This window comes from Cupressus sempervirens, chromosome 11 (genome assembly GCF_028749045.1).
Source record: "Cupressus sempervirens isolate cs-2001-9-10 chromosome 11, ASM2874904v1, whole genome shotgun sequence".
NCBI lineage: Eukaryota > Viridiplantae > Streptophyta > Pinopsida > Cupressales > Cupressaceae > Cupressus > Cupressus sempervirens.
This window is the reverse complement of record NC_143128.1, coordinates 771475853-771496759: the sequence shown is the minus strand read 5'-3', so window position 1 is coordinate 771496759 and position 20907 is coordinate 771475853. Positions and strand designations below refer to the sequence as shown.

The window sequence follows — 20907 nt, the reverse complement described above, 5'->3', positions numbered from 1 at the left end:
GTAAGGCTCGCTATGTTCTCACCTTTATTGATGACTTTTCACACTACACTTGGGTCTTCTTTCCTGCTCATAAGAGTGAAGTATTTGATAAGTTTATCACCTTCAAAGCTCAAGTTGAGAAAAAATCAGGGAAAGCCATCAAGATTCTACAAACAGACAATGGCAGGGAATATGTCAACTCTAGGCTTATAGACTTTTGCACTCATGAGGGTATTCATCTTCAACATTCAGTTGCCTACACACCACAACAGAACAGTGTTGCTGAAAGGAAGAATAGAACCCTTAAAGAAATGACCACTTGTATGCTTCAACATAGGTCTCTAGATCAAGTGTTTTGGGCAAAAGCCATGTGTTGTGCCAATTACATCCAAAACAGAAGTCCCCATAAGGCCTTAGATGGAATTACACCTTTTGAGGCGTGGTGTGGCAGAAAACCAAGTGTCAAGCACTTTAAAGTTTTTGGTTGTCCAGCATGGGCAAGGATACCTCCACAAAAGCGAAAGGCATTAGAACCTCAAAGTAAACCTTGTATATTTGTTGGATATCCTGACCATCTTAAGGCAAACTCATGGATCCAGAGACACATGAAATCCTTTTTGAGAGGAGTGTTCACTTCGAAGAAACTTGTCCAAGTTTGGCTTCTTCAACTACTCCTTCTTCCTCCTTCGTCGCAAGTGATAATAGTGATGATAGTGACTTGGAAGATGAGATTCCTTCAACTTTGACTCGCAAGACACCACCTTCGCAGGGTCCACAAATAGTTGAGGACATTCCTTCTTCTTCCACTAAACCTCATTGGGCACAGCAAACCCTTCATTCAGTAGGTTCATTGGTCGGGAATCCTTCAGACACTCGGAGGACAAGGTCGCAACACAAATCATTTCCACATGCTTATATTGCCATTGCTTCAAATCCACAGTCATTTAAGGAAGCATCAGGGATTCCAGAATGGGACAAGGCCATGGAGGAAGAATCTAACTCTTTGATGAAAAAAAACACTTGGGACTTAGTTCCCCTTCCTAAGAGAAGAAAGTTGGTTCAGTGTAAGTGGATCTATCGAACCAAATTTGCAACGGATGGAAGTGTGGATAAGCATAAGGTCAGACTAGTAGCCAAAGGTTTCTCACAAGTTCCTGGTATTGACTATACTGAGACTTTTGCACATGTCACCAAGATGAACTCCATTCGCTTGACACTAGCTATTGCTGCAACTCATGGTTGGGTTGTACATTAGATGGATGTAAAGAGTGTCTTTTTGAATGGTGATCTTCACAACGAGATTTATATGGAGCAGCCACAGGGGTTCGTACAAAATTCTACTATAGTTTGCAAATTGAAGAAGTCTATCTATGGTCTTAAGCAGGCTCCTCGAGCTTGGTATGCCAAGATGGATTCCTTCTTACTCTTAGCAGGATTCACCAGGAGTCATTTTGATTCAAATGTCTACATTCTTCAGCTAGATGACTCACATTTGATACTCGTGCTCTATGTAGATGACTTGATCATTACAGGAAGTACTTCATCTATCATTGCCAGTGTCAAAACCTCTTTGCAGGACAAATTTTCTATGACAGACTTGGGTTTACTACATTATTTCCTTGGTATTGAGATCTCACAGTCTTCAGCAGGGATCACACTTACTCAACCCAAGTATGCTCTCGACTTGCTTTCTCGATTTCACATGAATGACTACAAGCCTACTCCTCCTCCCTTTCTTTCAAGTGTCAAGTTAGAGGCCAAGTGTACCACTCTACTTGTTGATGCTACATTATACAAACAGTTAGTTGGGAGTCTCATCTACTTGACACATACACGCATTGATATAGCTTTTGCAGTTGGCATGGTTTCTCGCTTCATGCAAGAGCCACATGAGCTTCATTGGAAGGCCGCCAAGCACATCGTGCACTACATACAGGGTACACATACACATGGGATACATTATGCAGCAGGTATAGGACTTCATCTAGTTGGCTATACAGACTCAGACTATGTAGGATCTTGATTCTCTCAAGTCTACTTCAAGTTACATGTTTCACCTTGGTTCGGCCCTATTTGTTGACAGAGTAAGAAGAAAAATAACATTGCTCTTTCTTCAACTAAGGCTGAGTATCGAGGAGTTGTCAATGCAGCTACAGAGGCTCTTTAGTTACAGCACATCCTGGAAGAGTTTGGATTTGATCTACCTAAACCTACAGTCATACATTGTGACAATCAAAGTGCTATTGAAATCTCAAAACATCTAGTTCAGCATTAGCGGACTAAACATATTGAGGTTCATATGCACTACATCAGAGAGCTGATACATGAGCAAATCATTGCATTACAGTATTGTCCTACAGCAGAGCAGGTCATAGATATCTTCACCAAACCCTTCACTGAGGTCAAGTATATTCATTTGTGAGATCTCTTAGGGGTGCAGGATGTTGCAGAAAGGGAAGTCCCTTGACTTCTCTTTTCCTTCTTCTGGGAGGGATCTTTTCCTCATCTAAGGTCTTCTTCTCTCTCATCTTCTTTATTGTACTTATCTCTCTTTTCGAAGGAGGGTTTTTCCCATGAGGTTTTCTCTCTTTCTCCGCTTTATGAGAGATTGCATTGCATCACATTGTATGTCTAGCATTGCTTTTGTACATGGGTACCTAACATGACCTCGTAGCAGGGACCCATCATGCATTTGTGAGCTTAAGTGCATTCCCCTAAGTTGCACTTAAGGGGGGGTGTTGGTGTAAATAAGTATTCATATTTACACTTTACTTAAGTTTACTTAGGTCAATGCATTATTTTATTAATTATTAGGTTGACACTTAGGAGTTTGCGTACTTTTATGAGTTGTTATGTTGACAACAGAGAAGTAAGCAACTGTAATTCAGCACATGGTGTCTACAACATTGGAGTTTGCATAATTAACTGAGTAGTCATGTATACAACACAGTTATTTGCACTCTTAATTAAGCACGTGGTGTCTATAACATTATTTTTCGTGCTACACCTTTGTAAGCTTATCCTCTCATCATTGCACTTACTCCTGTGCTTAACGGAGGATAATCCACTCCTAGTGGACATGTGCTTGGTTGTAAGACTTATCAGTGTGCTAACTCCTAGACATTCTAGAAGCATTCCAGAGGCCTTTATAAACAGGCACTCCTAGTGTACTTGTACGTCAATTGAATACCATATTGTTATTCTGATCATACTCTGGTCTATTCTGTGCTTGTGCTTGAGTTCCTTGATCTTGGGTGAATTTTGCCCTAAGGCAAATTCTTACAGTTTCTTTATTTTTCCCTTTCTAATTTGTATCTAATTACCAGCATATACGTCTCATTTGTACCTTCACAAATTCCTTTTATATTTGTATATATGTCTCTTTTAAATTTGCGCATATATATATATATATATATTATCTTACACATATATCTAATTAAAAGCTGTATATATATGTAGTTACTAGTTTATGTCAGACCAAACCAATATATCTGAATTTATATATACTCTTCTGGCCTTCACACATACTGCTCTGCTCTCCTCCTTCTGACGCTTCTCTCTGTTATTCTGCATTCATCCTTACACTCTTCTCTACACTTTCACGTTCTTTCAATACTCTGATGTCTCTCTCCTTATTATTATTCTATCTCCTCACTCACCTTTTTTTTTGGTTAATAAACCATTCTAAGTCATATCTTTTCAAATACTTTTAACAAATCATTATTTTACGATATTTGTTCGTCTCCTTTTTATTCTATCAGGCCTTGTCTTCTAACATCCTCTGTTTATTAGATTATTTAATTAAACCTTTGGCACTGCATAAATATATTGATTATTGCTTTCATTATTATTATTGCCCACCTTCGTATTGTGAAATGGCATCAACTTGGGTTCCTTGAATTGCCCTAAACTTCCATTATTTGTTATTTCTGACGTGGATCAGAATATCACCGATTATGATAATTGCTGCATCCACTTTTAATATATTTGTATATTCTGAACTTTTTATTAGATGTGTCCAGTTCTGTCTTCTTGCCATCGGTTTTTTCTATTGTGCATTAATTTTAGAGGAGACTTTGTCTTTAGTGTTATCTTGCATTCAATCGATTGGTTACTGCTTCTGTATATTCGAGTGGTGATCTTTCTGGCAATCAACACTAACTTCATTTGACATGGTGAATTGACCTGTTATGCTGTCATAAATACTTCAGTATAGAAGAGAAATCTTGTCTTAATCAGTTTTTGTCTTTTTACGCGACGCTTCTTTTTAGAATAAGACATATTTTGTCCTTTTGTGCTTCTGTTTTTTGTTCTTATCAAACATGGCTTTCGTAAGCTTTGTTTATGATATATCTTGTGCCTGTCATAGCTGCTGTCAGGTATTAAGAACCATAATTGCTGTGCCTTCAAAACTCATAGATCGAGATTATTCTACTATTGAAAAGATCTTCAATATCATTTACTCTATTGATATCATCTATTGAACGCTATGACATCAGACTGTCCTGAGATTAATCAGTTTGATAACAATGGCATTTAATTATAACATCACTTAATGCTGACTTGGAAACTTTGAATGCACCGTCTTCTCCATTTGAATGCTAAGATGACTTCCGTTGTCATATTCATCAAGCCATGTCTTTGATCAACTTCTGTATGCATTCCCACATATATTATTCACTGGATTTTGATATAACACATGCCACTTTGATGCTGTGTATTACCTTATGAAATGCCCTGCTGTACATTTCCCTTCTTAATTTATCATTGCTTTCTTTTAGTTAAAAGACAAAATGAAGCACCTTCTTTTGGTGATCTGTACAGATTCATTTGTTTTAGTAACTTCTTTTACATGTATAATTTGTTATTCAAACTCCATGGTAATATATTTTGTAATCTCTAATACAGTATCTTCACCATCACTTTCATCATCTGTTGAATATGAGTTATCTTCCATTCCTTGTCTGAATCGACTTCCATTTAATTGGAAAATAGTCTTCAAACAGATTGAACAAATCGTCTTCAAATAAGTTGTCTTTGAACACTGTCACTGTTTTGTTATAGTTGACTATTTCAGTATTTTTCTTATTGCAGGCCTGCATATGGCTCACTGATCTGTCCACTTATTTGTATGATGTGTATCCAGTCTTGCATCATTGACTTCAGACAATCCTTAATACTTATTAAATGCTGAAGAACTTCATTTTAAAGGTTTCTGGAATTTGCTATATTCATCATCAATATCATGATACTGTATGTTCAAGTATCATTCAATCTGTTGTATATTCATTGCTCGTACTATGTTATATTTATTTCTGCATGCTTCAGCTAAAATCTTGGTCTTAATAACAGTTAGCATCATGTAAAGGAGAGACATTGTCATCTCATAATACTATTATATACATCCATATTATCTTTGCATGGCTACTTGTTTTCTTGATCACACCACGATATGTCTTTGAACATTAATACCATCATAAGAATTAATTCTCTGTTATATGCTTATAATCAATCTTGTGCATATTCATGATGATCTTGTGTACGACATACTTGAATATTTTCTTTGACATCAATGACAACTTTTCAATTGTACCTTTGACATCAATGACAAAATCTTAACATCCTAATGGAGAGTTCAAGTAAGAGCTCACAACATGCAATCAAAGGATGACATCCCAAGTTGACGTGAGAGGCTTCATTGTCCAATAAGCGGAAAGTTACAAGGGGTGGGCTCTTTTTTTTTTGGAGCGAACTCCCCAAAAAAAAACCTGTTGGGTGGATATTTTGCAACCGACAGTTTGGGGTAAAAATTCAGTCGCAAAATAGGATGACCAGCCATAGCGTGTGAGACAGAGTCTCTCCTACCTTAAAGGGAATGCTCTCCCTTTTCACCGTTCCTTGGATCAACTCAAGGTAAGCAAGAAGTCGAGAAATCTTAAATAGAGTGTTACTAATATCCTTTCTTCTTAACTTTCAAGAAAGGATCCACTTACTCGTAGAATGAATAATGGGCAAGGTAAATCTCTAACTACACTTCTATCAAGAGCTGGAAACAGTGATACCGATAAATCTTCACTAACTCAAAGGCTAGCTAAAACATACTGGTTTGGCTCTAAGTCCGATCGTAATTCTATATGGTAAAAGTTTTACAATTAGGGCACAAAGACTCCTAAAAGTAAGAACAATCTAACTATTTTGTGAATTAAGATGAAAATACAAACCACAAACAAAGCTTCTAGCTATGGATTTTCACAATTGTTCTTGGTCAAAGCGCGGGCTTCAATTGTTTCTTAACTCTCTATGCTCTTTTATCGAACACACAATAATAACATGAATCAAGACAGTAGGCACAAATTATAGTCAAAGCTTCTAATTTGTTCTATCACAATTGCTTTCAGTCAAAGCTTCGAATCTAATTGCTTCTTTTATTCACTTTTCTCCCAAATTCGTACTACACAATCAAAGTACGCTTATACAAATGTGGCAGAGCTTTCTTGCATAGAACAAAAGATAATTTTTACAATGAGGGGGCACTCCTTTATATAGGCAAAGAAGTTGAGAAAAAGCGGGAAGAAAAAGTGGGAGCAACTCAACCAACTTTGACCAAGTCTAAATACAAAAACTAAAGGCTTACATGCAACTGCAAATGCAACTCACATTACATCTTTTACATACACATGTAACTCGCATTACATGTAATTACACTTTTTCATGTAATGCATCTTTTCCAACTACAAACATGAAAGAAGAAGAAAGAAGACGGAAGAGAAAAGAACAATTCTGAAAGGCCTTGTACTTGATGATGCAATCCTAGATGATAACAGGATTCGGAGTTCCTGTATCTTGTACTGCTGCATTCACATTGATAACCATAGTGTTGCGCCTTTAATGCATCTTTTCCAACTACAAACATGAAAGAAGAAGAAAGAAGACGGAAAAGAAAAGAACAATTCTGAAAGGCCTTGTACTTGATGATGTAATCCTAGATGATAACAGGATTGGGAGTTCCTGTATCTTGTACTGCTGCATTCACATTGATAACCATAGTGTTGCGCCTTTTGGCAACCTCTAGCTGTCTTTGATGAATTGTCCATTATCATGTGGAAACTTGATGTGATCCATCTTTTCTCGCTCCAATTATTGTGAATTCTCCTTTGTAGATCAACACAAACTGGAGTCTTTGACACTTTGAAAACCTTCTTGATGATGTTCGGATGTACACTCGGAACAACTTTCCATCAACACCTTTAACTCTTTTTTTTTTTTTGAAATAAACTGCTTGGCGCATGGGAATGTGTGTAAATGCAAATTGCTGATTTTCAAAAAGTGACTTGGGCTTTCAAGATGTCACTGCACGGAAAATGGATTACATGTAAATGCAACATGTAACGGAAGGTGGAGGGTGAAATGAGATGCAAGTGTGAGTGAAAGATACGCTTTACATGCATATGCGGATGAAGGCTAAGATGAAAAGCATGGAATCGCATTTCATTGAGTGAGAGATGAAGTGTTGTGACATGGAAATGGAAAGTGGAGTGAAGTGAAACATGCTCAAGTTCTTGGGAAAGAACTTGCAATTTTTTCCAAATGGAGAAAAAATCGAAATGCAAACAAGCAAAACATAAAAACAAACACAAAATAAACACATGCTTTTGGCAAAATATTCAAACATGTCAACAAGGAAACCACTTCAATATGCAAATTCGAATTTGGAGTTTAAGCAAATTCCAAAAGTGTGAAAATGAGAGTTCCCATCCTTTTTAAAGGCAAAATGCACTTTTCATGGCATGTATATGAACAAATGGGCAATTTCAAGCTAAAATATGCATGGAAATAGCAAGATTAGCACAAATTAAATAGCAAGAAAGAAAGAGTCCACTTGTATGAAGATTAAATACCAAAAATGAAGGAGAAAGAGCCAAAATAGCAAGTTTTGTAGACTTAAGACAAATTCTCCCTTAAATCCAGATTTTCAAACAATCTTTTGACTTTTTCCGCACTTGTATGTAATGGTCATTCAATGGTCGGATTTGACATGAAAGTGCCAAATAAATGGTCTCTAAAGACAATATCATGCATTTAAAACTCAAAAAGAATCCCTCTTGATCAAAGGTATGGGCTGGAAATGCATTTTTTGAGTTTTTTGAACAAAAAGATGACTTTTTTTATTCAAAAATCTGGGTCGTTTTTGCAAAAACGTGACTAAAAAATGCATGTTTTAAAATCATTTTTGACTTGTGAATGCAAAAATGACTTCCCCAAATGGGTATACATGGATCAAAATGCAATAAAGTGGCTTCAAAACACATAAAAGTGGATTAAAACTCCAATTTTCTGAGCATTTTAAGCAAAACGTGTTTCTCCAAGCAAAAATGATTTGGTGTTTTAACACCAAAATAATGATCACAATGTAATGGAATCAACAAATAAGGTCAAAACGATTTGATTCCAAGCAAAAACATGATCAAACTTGGTAGATTTATGGATTTTTATGCAAAAAACATGCCCTAGCTTGAAGTTTCAAACACGTTTTTGGGTGCAATAACTTGATTTTTGATGAGGGCAAAATGATCACCTCTCCAAAACATGATGAATGCAACTGATTTCATTCAAATCCATGGAGAAAATCAAAAGTTATGATCAAAATAGGAGGTTTTTGGAGCAAGAACATGTTTTCTTCACATAATAGGACATTTTTATGTTCATTACATATTTTAAAACATGTAGGAAGGCAAAAGAGGACCTTTTAGAGTCCATTACATGTTTTAAAATATGTCTTGAGACATAATCTCACTTTTTGAGACTCATTGCATATTTTAAAATGTGTAAGACTCTAAAATCTCACTTTTTGGAATCACTTACATATTTTAAAATGTCTCACCTTTTTTTTATGCACAAGCATAAGAATTCAACTTTTCATGTCATTGCATCAAAAAGGTCCATTTTAACAAACATTTGATGTAATGACTTGAAAAAGGTCCTCAAAGTGAATTTTCATATGCATTAGCATGAAAAGTTTCCACTTTTCATAGTTCTTTACATGCATATGCACATAAAATGTCCACTTTTAAGCTTTTAAGTTATGCATTTCACTTATTTTTATAAAAATGTCAACAATATGGGTCAAAAATAACATTTATGCATCATACTAATCAATATAAGTCTTAAACATTAAGTTAAAGTGACATTTATATAAGTATTTGATTTAAAAATCAAAAATTTAAAAAGTAACTATATAGTTCTATAGTCACTTTAAGTGAAAAATTAAAAAGTAACTCAACGTAAAATTATAACATAAAGTGCACTATAGTCACTTTAAGTTATAAATTTAAATGAAAAGTAACTTCAAAACATAACAAAAAGTGAGTAAAATGTTATATTTTCAAAAAGTGAATGTCAAAATGAAAATATAACATCATTTTTTTAATTCGTGTTGTTGCATCTAAAATGTCCACTTTTGAGGCACTAAAATGACCATATCTATTAACTGACAACTCCAATTGACCTCTAGGTTAGATCGAATCGAAGGGGAGATCAAAAGGCATAACATGAGCAAATTCAAAGGACAAAAAACAAGCAAACACAAACTCAAAAGCAAAGAACGGACTGTGAAGGCTTCAAAAATCAAGCAAAGGCTCGACAGAAAGCAAAACGAAAACAACTTGACAAAAGCCTTCAATAAAAAAATTCATTGTATCAATTGGTACCGATTGGTTAATCAATACTAACCAATTAAATAATGAAATAAACTCAAAGAAATGCGAAACTAATTTGAAAAAGTTCCATACTGTTACCTAGATTTTGTGCTGACAAAATGCAGGACAACAAAACCACTAAGACACTGAGTATAAACTTTGAACTCTTTCACATGTGCCTTACAAACTAGAAATTTTAATTTACAACTATTGATAATTTGAAAAAATATGTTGACTTTTCTTTCTTACTCTTCAATACCTTATTTTATATAATCTTGGAGGGCAAATTGGGGTGCAAATACCCCAAATCTGTGAAGATTTACCCTCTGCATTGTTTGCCAACCTTGAAATGCATCCAACTATGATTGCAATTGGAGCTTGTTTGAGGTCATCCACAGAGGAAAAACAAATTAGCTCAAGCATGCCTAAACGATCTTGTATTTCTGCAATACAACCTTTGGTTGCGCACAAGAAAAATATAGACAAAATCAAATGATCCCATTGTTGTGGATGAGACATATTCTAAGAGGTAGGCATCGGAGGAAGTAAATACAGAGATGGAGGATTGGATATAATTGATTAGGTTAAGGAGTCATTGCCATTGGCATTTGCTGTCAAGATTGAGGTTGAACCACTCTGTATCATGTTGAGGAGCCATAGCAGACTCCTAAATTTCTAATTTTCCCATGGTTTTCAATAGATCAAGGAAGAGGAGGATGTTGATTTAATTTTAGATTTACTACTCTCATGTTGACAACTATCTATTGTATCCGACTATGTTCATTTTGACAACTGTTTACCGCATAGGGTAAGAAGTTAACACATGTATAACACGATTCAATTCAGAACAGGTACTTTATTCATGTATGCACTTGCAAATTACAATCCGATTACAATTACTACAATGATCTATCGATGATTCCAAAGTCCATCTCGGACGTGTACATATACCTTTCCGAAGGGGTGACTCAAGCGTCACGTGCCCGTTCGGATACTATTCTACCCGTCGGCTACATTATACATTTTATCGACAACATCATCCCCCCCCCCAAAAAGAAAGGTCGTCTCCGGACGACAATACAACAAAATTCCTTAACAAAATTTTACTAACAAAATGCATTAATGCATAAGTACTAGACAGAGGGATGCGTCCCTGGCGTAGTGGTCATCCGCGTCCGCAACTCGTTCACCTCTGCCCTTAGCTTGTAGACCTGTTCTTTCCTAATCTTCAGCTCTGCTTCTACTTCCAACTGGAGCTCTAAGGCTAACTGCATCATCTCTCCAACCTCTCCCAATTCCTTCTCCTTCTCTACTGCCATCTTCTCTTTTTCTGTCCTCAATTGTTCATTTGCTGCTAACAGGGCTGTCCTTTCGGATTGCCAGGCCGCCCGCTCCGACTCCCAAGCTGCCCTCTACGAAGCAAACCTGGCAACTGACTCCTCCCAAGCTCCCTCAGCTGCTAGCTGGTCCGCCTGACTCCTCCGAAGGGTGTAATATATCTCCCTGTGTAACCTCGCGATCTCCTGAATCAATACCTCAATCCGGCCCTCCCTCTCGGGTTCCCTCGTCAAGGACCAATCCTGTCGCATCTTTGTGGTTTCCACATCAGGCCATCCCCTCTCCTCAAAACAAACCGTAAAGGCAATTGGACATCCCATCCGTATGAAGGATATGACTCTCTCCAGCTCCTTCCCTACTGACTCCAATGTCTGCGTCTTTGTTGAAGCCAAAACCTCGCGAGCTCGAGATGCTAGAGTTGCGACATCATCAAGAAAAATTGCCTCCGCCAACACTGTCTTCTGCGCTAGTGGGTGTTCCTGCTGTATACCCATAGCCTTCTCCACTGCATCCGCCATATGCTCAACAGCGCTATGCGACGCTCCTTCACTCCGTGTTTGCACGAACTCCTCTGACACTGCTTCCCGCGTAGGTGTTGGCAAGTATGTCACTCGAGGTGCCGGAGTTCAATGGAACTTCGTACTCAGAAAAGCACTCACCCTCTGGGTTCTGTCCTCTCTCTCGCTGTCCTGCTCAGGTGATGTCATCAGTGCCATGTCTACTGCGACCACCGCATCATATTCTACTACCTCCAATCGGGCACCTAGTGCCCCCAACTCTTTGCCTGCGGGTGCCTCCAACACCCTTGTCTCCGTGTCTATCTCCACCTCCATATTCGGTACCAAAGTCTCTCCTGTATCTAGTAGAGTCTCACGAGTCGGCTCCATCAGTGCTTCCGGAGCTACTATCTCCGTCGGTGCTGGATGTGACTCTGCTACAGCTCGTGTCTCTACAGTGGGCTGTGTCGTAACTGAGTCTGGCGCCATCACCACTGGCTGTCTGAACTGTCCAAACCCTAGGATACCATGTGTACCCAGTGGAACCAAGTGTGTCGTAGTTGAAAGCACAGGCCGTGGAAATCTCAAGGGCGTAGCTGTGATTACTCCTACCTCTTCGTCATCTTCCTCTTCCCCCTCAAACCCGTTCTCCTCTGAAGATGTCTCCTCTCGCCCACTATCTGTGTCGCCACCATCCAGCCTTAGTCGCTTCTGCCCTATTGTTTTGGTGCCGAAAGTTTCCAAGTGCTTCCATTGCATTATAGGTGGTTCACCAAGCACGAGTGGTCCCAGTTTTGCCTCTAGTGCATCATTCGGGATCATCCGCGTCGCGCATCCAAAAAACAGACCAATAGCATAATGTGGCATATAGAACGTTTTGTGTTGCAATGTCATAAACTCTAACATCCGCTTTGCCAATAGTGCTGCCCAATCATAAACTCTGCCGTGCAGGATTCCGTTCATCATGGCTACATGTGGAAACGAGATATCTGAAGCGCGGCTCGAACCTGTGAGACGACTTTTAACTATGTCCATCAAACAACGCCAATGCCCCTCCTGGATATTAGATTTCTTTAGTCCTCTGCCTTTGGACGTAACTGAGAGAGCCTCCTGTTCTGCCTGCGACAGGTCTCCGCACACAAGCTGTATCAATTTCATCTTCACTTCATGGCTTAACTTCTTCGGCTTGCTTTCTATTTTTCTCCCACCCTGAGCATGACCAGGTATGCCAAATACTCGTGTAAAATCTGCCAGTCTGAATGATACTGTTAACTTGCAACCAAGATATTCAAATGTACTGCTTCTCAAGAACCTGTCATATGTTTCAATCATTATGCGCAAAAACCCCTCGTAGTCTCTGATGCAAAATATTGGCATTTGCACTACCCATTCTACCTATGCTTTCCGAATACTAGCCTTCACCTGGTGGTTGTCTGGGGACTCCTGCCACCATTTCCGGTACTCTGCACCATTTAACCCCTCGAATGTGATATTTTGTACTGTAGGAAATTCTCCCTGCTGCTTGGTCTGCTTTGCTTTCTTACTTGCGCCTGCACTAGTGGTTCCTGTATACATGCCTCCTGCTACACGAATTCCAGACGGTAGTGTTTTCGCGTTCTTGTTCATGTCTTCGTCCAGTTTCCTCTTCCAAGCCCTTTTCCCAGCTGACTACATGATTGTCCCCTTTTTGTCGTTTTGTGAATAAATGTCACACTGTTACGGCAATTACTTTCCACAATTTTTCTGGCTTCTGTATTGTACGGCTTCTTGGAAAAGGATAGCTTACTCCTTTTAATGGTATGGCTGTTTACAAATTTGCAGTGTCTTACATACTTCGTACGGACATCTCCTTGTGCTGCATACTCCGTACGAACATCTCCTTGTGCTGCCTAGACCATACGGTCTTGTATATTCCTTTTATCTGCCGTACGGTATCCTGCTTCTGTACGGTCGTACCGTGTAGATATTCCCTGTTTGAATGGCTTCCAATTGCGTTTCTGCTCCTTAGCGTCCTAATTCCAGCAAATTTTCTTGGAACCATATAAAGTCCAGGACCTAGACATACTCTGAGTTATGATCTACAATCTCCTCCTTAATGCCGTATGTTGTCTTCCCCTATGCTTTTGATACCTTCATTCGTATGGCTTCCAAACAAGTTGTAACGAAATCTGTATTCCTTATGCCCTATGTACGGTACACCGTATAGTCACAATATTCTTGTATGGTTTCCACTGTGACATGCTCCTTTTATCCACATACGTTCATACAAGTTTTCATACGATCATGCAAACTTCTATTCAATTCCTTCCAAGTTCGTACATAGCCTTGGCTCAAGCCGTACGGTCTTTCATTCAACTTTCTTGTCTCCTCTCAAGCCGTACGGCTTCCACTTACCTTTCTTGTGTCTCCTCTCAAGCCATACGGAATTTCATTTAACTTTCTTGTGTCTCCTGGGGGCCGTACAGTCTTCTATTTAGCTTCCTTGTATCTCCTAGGGGCCGTACGGTCTTCTATTTCACTCTTCTATGCTAGTCTAACCGTACAGTCTTCCTGTCTTTGGATATTGTTGTATCGCCTTTTTAATATTTATTTATTTTGTTTATTTTTGCTTTCCCTTCACCTAGCTTGAGTCTGTACGGTCATGAGGGTGGGCCGTACGGTCTTAAATCCTGGCCCTCAAAGACTCTTGTTGCCAATTTTACTAACTCCTTTTATTATTGTTTTGTCTCTTTATTAATATTTTTCTATTTTGCTCCCTTTTCCATCATATTTACTTATATCTTTTTTTCTAATGAAAGTCCTCTGGGCCGTACGGCTATCTAGAGAAGCCGTACGGTCATGTAAAACTACTTCACTTTTTGTTTTCTAGGCCGTACGGCCTTTAAAATTCACCTCTTTATACATTTATTTTATACTTAATTTTATCAGCTCATGCTTCTACAACTACAATTTATTACTTCACATTTAAAACTATATTCGATTTTAATATTATACATATATACACTATTTACAAACATTTTCTTCGTTCACTTATTTGTCCGCGGGGGATCCTTCTTTTCCCTGTATATTTTCAACTTTGATCCATTTACGACATCTGGAATTTCTTTTCCGTCCAGTGTCCATAATTTAATTGCTCCATTATATCCAACTTCCCGTATCTTATACGGTCCAATCCATTTAACTTTGAATTTCCCAGGCCTTATTTCATTTCGTCCATTATACTTCAGTACTAACTGACCAGGTTGAAAGTTGTTCAATTTTAGGTGCTTGTCATGCCACGCCTTCCTCCTTGTTTGTGTGACTTCGATGGCCCACTGCGCCTGTAACCGCCACTCATCGAGTTTGTTCAGGTTATACAACCTCTCGTAAGCTCTCCATATTGCCTAGTTTATTCTCGATCGCTATCCTTAAACTTGGCACCATGAATTCTGTTAACACTACTGCCTCCTGTCCGTACATTAGCTGAAACGAGGTATGTCCTGTAGTTACTTTATACGAAGTGTGGTACGCCCATAAAGCAGATGGTAACTTCTCTTCCCAGTCTTCTCCCTCAACTGCACAGGATTTATAAATCACTCCTACCAGAATCTTGTTCGTTGCTTTTGCCTGTTCGTTAGCTCTTGGGTAGTACAGGCTCGACAATGAATGGTAAATTTTGAAATCAGTAGTGAGTACTCTAATCACATGGTTAACAAAATGTCCCCCGCGATCACTCGTCAACTGGAGTGGGATCCCGTACCTTGTAATAATTTGTTCATATAAGAATTTTGCTGTGCTGACTGCAGAATTGTCTAGTAACGCGCATGCCTCCACCCATTTAGTTAAGCACTCTGTTGCTACCACAATGTATCGGCACCTTGTTTTGCTCGCCTTCAGTGGTCCGATAAAATCCAATCCCCACCTCTCAAACAGTTCCTGTGCATGCGAGGGATTCAAAGGCATAAAATCTCTCTTCAATGGTTTTCCAGCCCATTGGCATGTATCACACTCAACGACCCATTCCCTAGAGTCGTTGTATGCAGTCGGCCACCATAGTCCTGCCAAAAGTATCTTCCGCGCAGTAGTATCCGGCCCCATGTGTCCTCCCGTTGGCTTTCGTGTGCTTCCATCAGTACTTTTGAAATTTCCTCCTCGAGGACACACCGTCTTAGAATCTGATCTGGTCCCATTTTATACAGTAGGCCATTAATTAACTGAAATGTCCGGCTTCTCAGCACCAATTTTCGTCTTTCGTTTGGTGACATGTCGCTTGGAAACTGCCCGTCGATAGATATTCTCCAATGCGTGTGTACCAGGCTGGTAGTACTGTAACATGAAAAAGTTGCGCATCTGGAAAATCATCATTAACTCCTTCAGGTGGCTCCCCCGATTTTATTCTTGATAGGTGATCTGCACTCACATGACTCTTCCCTGGCCGTACCATGATCTTAAATGTGAACTCCTCCAATAATAACAACCATCGGCTTATTCTTCCTTGAATAATCGGCTTATTGACCAAGTAGAGTAACGCCTGATGATCTACATAGAACACAAATGGAGTGGCCAAGAAGTAGTGTCTAAACTTCTGTACTGCATATACCATCCCCAACGCTTCTCGCTCCGTGGTACTGTAATTTCTCTCCACTTTCGACAACAATCTGCTTGCAAAGTACACTGGATGGTCCAACTCGTGGTCACCAGTCTGCGCCAGTGTTGCTCCGATGGCATAATTTGAGGCATCTACATGGACATGAAATTCTTTATCCCAATTCAGATAGGCCAAAATCGGAGCCGTAGCCAACCTTGTCTTCAATCTGTCAAAGGCTTCGTTCTGCTCAACCTCCCATCTGTAAGGTTCACCCTTGCAGGTGAGTTTGTCCAGTGGATAAGAAAATTTTGCATAGTTTTTAATAAATCTTCGATAATAACTTATGTGCCCCAGAAACGACTTCACTTCCGACACATCCATCGAGGGTGGCATCTCTAAGATCACGCGGACCTTGTCTGGATCCATCTTCAGTCCTTCTTTACAAACTATATGCCCAAGCAGCTTCCCCTGCGGCACCATGAACCTGCACTTCTTCGGGTTCAATGCTAATCTTGCTCGCCTACACCTCTCCATACACTCCCCTAATGTCGTTATGTGTTTGTCTTTTGTGCTAAAAATTGACCAATCAACTAAAAATGCCTTAAAATTTCCAACAAACATCTTATCAAATATATACAGGATAATCCTTTGGAAAGTGGTCGGAGCATTACATAATCCGAATGGCATCCTGTTATATGCATATACTCCATCCTCGACAATGAATGTCGTTTTTAGTTTATCCTCCTCAACGATGGATATCTGATTATACCCTGAGAATCCGTCCATGAATGAGTAAATTTCATGCCCTGCCACTTCCTCCAGAATGCTATCTATAAATGGTATCGGAAACGGGTCTTTAATTGTTACTGCATTCAGACATCGAAAATCCAAGCATATTCTTATCTGTGTCGTATCCTTTTTCAAGGATATCACAATCGGTGATACCCACTCACTTGTCTGCACTTTAAAGATGATATCGGCCTCCAGTATCCTATCAATCTCTTCCATGACCCGCGCTACATAGTTTTTGTTCATTCGGTACAGTCTCTTCCGTACTGCTACCGCGCCTTCGATTAATGGTATCCAATGGACACATAGTTCTGGTGGTACTCCTTTCAAGTCCTTATACGTCCAAGCAAAAACATCTTTATACTCCATGAATATTTTGAATGCTGCCGCCTTCAATACTGGGTTCCAATCATCTCCTACAAGAATGTTCTTCGGATTTTCCTCATCACCCAAGTTCATTGTTTTCACTGTCGCCTCTTCATACTTTATTGGTTTATCTTTACTAAACATATGGGCAGGTGTTTCATCCACCTGTGCTTCTCCCTCCTTCAGTTCACTGTACTCCTTCGAAAACTCATGGCCTTCTTTTCTTTCCTCGATACTCAAAATATTGTAACTCGAAAAGACCTCATAATCTTCCATTTGCCAATGTAGCAATCCGTTTACTGAGTCTAGGTCGTCATCAGTCGACCCTCCTTCTATTCTCAGCACCCCTTCATCATCTGGTTCCATCCTCTTTTTCCCTTCATCATCACTCTCGCCACCGCCTTCTGAGTTCGACGACGCGGCTTCTCCTACCATCTGTGTATGCAAATCGATTATAAATCTCCTACCTCCCTTCTCCATTGACAGGGTGTTCCTTTTCCAATCATGCTTTACCTTAGCTTGCACCAGCCACCCCCATCCTAGGATGGCGTCGTACCCTCTTCTTTTTAATGGAATAACTACAAAATCCAGTAAAAATGATTGTGTCCCAATTGTTACCAGCTGCGCCATTAGAGTGCCCAAGGGTTTTATCCCATGTTGATCTGCTGTAAGTAACTGGAAGGTGGGTGGCCATAGTGTTGGTTGTCCAAGTTTTTTCCAGATATCTTCCGGCATCACATTCACTCCCGATCCTCCGTCTACTATTGTATCTGTTAGCACCGTACCCAGAATGCCCATCTCCACCATTGCTGGATGTCTACCTGTCGTAAGTGCTAGTAACATCGGATCTGTTGCTGCTGCCGTGGCTATTTCCTTACTATCCTTTGATTCCTCCGTCATTCTCAGGGATGATGTCATATTAATAATAGCTGTACGCAACTGTGGCATGGTGAGAAGAAGATCATTTAATTTAATTGGCACTTCCGTTTGCATGATCTGCTTCACCATGTTTTGTTCCGCCGAGTTTCTTTTCGGAGTTTCAGCAGTGTCTTTTACTTGTGACTTCTCTACTTTCATCTGCTTCTCTATCTCTGTTCAAGCTTTTTGTAACCTCTCCTTCTCTTCTTCCGCATTCAAATATTTTGCCTTCCTCGCCTGCTCCCGCGTGATTGCCAATACATTCTCATTACTTGTTTCAATACTTAATAAATTTACGCTTTGCTTTGGACATTTTGAATCTTCATGGTCCCCTAGACCACACCATCTGCACAGTAGTTGCGGCGCCTCCTTCGTAGTAAAGTCCCTCGCGAAGTGACCCCAAAGATTACATGCCCGACACTGTATCATCGGTCGTCCACTCACATCATATTGTATTCTACTCCAGCCTCCATTGTTATTGTTATTGTTTCCACCCCTCCCGTGTCTATTATTGTTTCGATATCCACCTGAAGTTGCATCAATGCCCGCATTGTTGCTATTGTTCGACGCTTCCTGCGTTAGTAACACCTGCTGGTGTCCTTTTGTTTTCAAGTTAAACGGGCACTCTTTCAAGGAATGCCCCGCCACCTAGCAGATGTCACAAAACTGCTTCTTCGGGCATGAACCCTTCGTATGGCCGTCCTCCTTGCAATCTGTACACCACAATTCTCCTTTTACTGTATCTGGATTCTTTTTCAAATTTTTGAATTCTTTCATCATCCGTAGCATGTCTTTCTGTAGCGCTTTCACCTTCTTGTTTGATTCCTCATCACTACTACTACTCTCCGAGGATGAATCATCTGAATCAGAGGACTTATGTTTCTTCTTCTTACTCGTCTTTTGTTTGCTTTCTAAATCCATGGCAAGAGTATATGCATCGGTGTACAATGACAGTGGTACAATCTTCATTTTCTTTTTAAGAGCCAGTCGTAGCCCCTCCACGAACCACCGTTTTTTCAACCCGTCCGCTGGTTGACTCTCAATCTTTCCGATCAATTCTTTTAGTCGCTTGGCATAGGTTCGGACTGTCTCATTCTTTCCTTGTTTGGTGCTGTAGATTTTTGCCACTATTTCATTATCGTCTCTGAGTAATATGAATTCTGCTATAAATTCTTTTTTAACATTATCCCATGTATTAAGTTTCTAAGGACTAGTGTCAGAAAACCAGTCTATCGCCACACCCCATAGGCTCGCTGGAAATTGTCTTACCCAATCATCCTCATCTGTCACACCATTTGCCATCCATATGGTTTCACACGTTTTACAATGTCTAATAGGGTCTGTTGAACCATCACCGTGAAATTTGGGTAACTTTTCTTTAGGGCCAGCCATTGTTACTTGTCTTGGATTCTGAGGTACTTGTGTACCCGCGCTGTTATGGACTCCCGCGCTGTTCTGTGTTCCCGCGCTGTTCTGAACTCCCGCGCTATTCTGTGTTCCCGCGCTGTTCTGGACTCCCGCGCTGTTATGGACAACAGTCTTGTTTCCAACAACTGCGTTGTTTGGTGAAAAGTCTTCAAGTGACGTTCTATTCTCTGCCTGTATTCGTTCGTCCGGTGTATCGGGAACGAAGAGATCCCTCCATGCTCGTGCACCCTCGGCACTCCGAGCCGTGCAAGTTGCTTCCCTTCCGTTCGGACACTCTGCCCTCGGCGTATACAAGTTAAAGAATTCTTCCCTTATTTCCTCCACCAAATTCAAGCGTTGTCGAGTTTCTTCCAGCAATTCCTCGGCCTACTAGGTGAGTGCACTCCCTCCGTCTATGCCTCTTCACCCCTTCGGTGCTCCTCGGCAATCTGCTGAAGTCTTTGTCTACATTCTGCTTGCTGTGTTAAAATTAAAATTTCTTTTGCTGTACTTAGTTCATTCTTCTCTTTCACCTTATTCCGATCTTTGTTTGGCAAATTCGACATCAATCTTCATATCATTCCTTCGTTCCAAGTTCGTCTGGCAACGGCACCAAATGTTTACCACATAGGGTAAGAAGTTAGCAAATGTATAACACGATTCAATTCAGAACAGGTACTTTATTCATGTATGCAATTGCAGATTAAAATCCGATTACAATGATCTATCGATAATTCCAAAGTCCATCTCGGACGTGTACATATACCTTTCCGAAGGGGTGACTCAAGCGTCACGCGCCCGTTCGGATACTATTCTACCCGTCAGCTACATTATACATTTTACCGACAACAACAACTATCTACTGTTCAAATGAAAACACTTTTGTACTCGTTAGTGTTAATTCTATAACTCTGATATCATATTGTTCTGGACTGCAGATCATCAGATCTTGTAAAGCATAAATATCCTTAAAAGGATTTACCTCTTACGTAACCTTATATGTTTGATAAAATCAGAGTCTTTCCTTGGAACCATTCAAATGTTCTAATTTGTATAAGTTATAGTTAGTTTATCTACTAACTAATTGTAAATCTGGGAGATGCTGATCTTGGCAACATAGGTAGGAATTTGTATAGAGGGCCGACCTAGCAAGAGTCATGTCCTTTCCAAGGACATGACTCTTGGGTGCCTTATAAGTAAGAGATAGGAATTTGGATAAAGGACACACAAATACAAGAAGTCTGCTCCTTTAGCATTCCCTGCCTCATACAAATTACTAGCAGAATTAATCATATTATTGCAGAACTATACATCAGCCAAAGGATACTGTATCTACTGCATAGGATTGATA

General features: G+C 39.7%; 1 protein-coding gene across 1 annotated transcript in view; it reads right to left on the bottom strand.

The window, feature by feature from the left end:
* Positions 1-20907, bottom strand: part of LOC149531888 (3'-5' exonuclease domain-containing protein) — a 174729-nt gene that overhangs the window by 102157 nt on the left and 51665 nt on the right. The window lies entirely within an intron of this gene.